We start from the raw sequence: 1,944 nt of genomic DNA, 5'->3' as shown, positions 1-1,944 counted from the left end.
TTTCATATTTAAAGTATTTTCAGAAGTTTGAACTCTGAATATGACCCGACTTTTGCTTTAAGTTGTATTCTTGTTAAGTGTAGCAACTCCTACATGAGTAATTCTGATGGCTCCTCTACCTATTCAAGTATCAATTAAACAGTAAATCACTTTCTGAAGGTTCTGTAACCTGTTCCTGCATATATTCATTAAATACCGTATAGGCTGGTTTCAGAAGTTTCATGTTGAAAAGAATTACATTTGAAAAAAGGTGTTTTTTTCTGCCTAAATATGTTTATCATGTTATTTATTTATGCCTTTTTTATTTTAGTTTTTGAAATACAAAAAACTAAAATCACATCATTGTGTCTGATTACATCTTTCTTTTTAATCAAGGAATCATATCGTATGATCCAGCAATTAATTAGTGGCCTTTTTTTACTCTAACTTCAATAATTTCTTGGATGACCAATTTAGTTTTTTAATAACGTTAATGTTCTGAAGTAGCACTATTCCTACTTGGAAATAATTTTGCACACCATTTCTATCTTCAGTTACCAGTCCATCAAAGGACAAAAAACAATTCAAACAAACCTCTCTAACCATTGCGGTTCTTGGAGTGTTGAAAGATGTTGTTGAATCTGGCGAGAAGCAACGTATGCAAATCCGTATAAAACAAAAACTTGATGTAACTTTTAGAAATAACTCTAAACCTTCCCAGTGTCTCTTTAAAGCCTTTTCCTTAAAAATTTAGATTGACCGTATTCTGTTCAGGATGTAACGTAATGACAATTCAACCTCGGATTGTTTAGCATGAAAGCACAAATTGGCCGCTCAATTTTGGACTAATTTCATCTGAGCGCCCCTTCCTCCACATATTCTGACCCAGATGTCCATTACATGTTTTCTGCGTCTCTTGACCTTGTTGCTCATCTTCCAACAAGGTCAAATAATTGTTGACAAGTTCTCCTAACCAAGCGGCAAATTTTTTATCATTTCTTGAACTGTGCTTTTGAAAGTGTCTTCAAGTTTGATTATCTCTACTATTTATTTCTTTTTGGATAAAAAACATTTTTTTTTGAACTGAGTAGAATAGATATAGGCCTGTAGTCGGACAGTGCTGCAACGCTCCTTACATTTTCAGAAGATGGCTTAAACCGAGACAAATTGGGATTGAAGGGAGTAATAAAACATTCCTTGACCCATATTTTCATGATCTTGGCACTGTTGGCTGGCTTAATTACTCATTCCATTCACCTGTCTAACTCTGCCCGGTTTCTCATTACTGCTCATCTGATCCACCTGCTCCAGCCTCTTTTTATTGAAATAACATACAGTCATCAGAGCAAAATTATTCTTGTTCTCTCCTGCAAGTGGTGAAAGTGTTCCCTGTGTACCTTAGTGTTTCTGATATTCTGATTCTGACCTGTTCTGCCTCTCAACCACGGAGCCTACCTGTTCCTGCTTTGATCTTTTTGCCTGACCTGGCTTCAAACTCCTGCTTGTTCTACGAGGCTGCAGCATCTGGGACAATCTGGGAACCCGCCGCATCTTGGCAGCCCACAGATCCTACCTCCTGAACTTGTAATCCAGAGTTACCTGCCTCAGACATCTTAGCCGCTGCTTAGATAAAATAAGATGGACTGTATTGATTGATTTGTCACTGCTGCTGCAGATACACAAACTGTCCGGTTTTAAATGAATGCTTATGAAGTTCTCGCACTGTCTGTCTTGCCTGAATACTGGGTCTGCTGGATTCTCAGTCATCCAGGTCATAGTTATTCAAAAAAAAAAAAGCAAATTAAAGCAATCTACTTGGAAACAGAATCCAGTGGATTGTTTTAATTTTCTTTTTTTTTTGGAATGAATTCTGGGTCCCTCCGTTCTGAGTCGTCACGCATAGGGCCGGATTTATCAAGATCCAATTTTGGGTGCAGTAATTTGCGCTCGCAAACTGGAATTTTG

The sequence above is a fragment of the Cyprinodon variegatus genome, unplaced genomic scaffold (assembly GCF_000732505.1).
Source record: "Cyprinodon variegatus isolate N-32 unplaced genomic scaffold, C_variegatus-1.0 Scaffold1753, whole genome shotgun sequence".
Classification (NCBI taxonomy): Eukaryota; Metazoa; Chordata; class Actinopteri; order Cyprinodontiformes; family Cyprinodontidae; genus Cyprinodon; species Cyprinodon variegatus.
Note: the sequence above shows the minus strand (reverse complement) of the source record.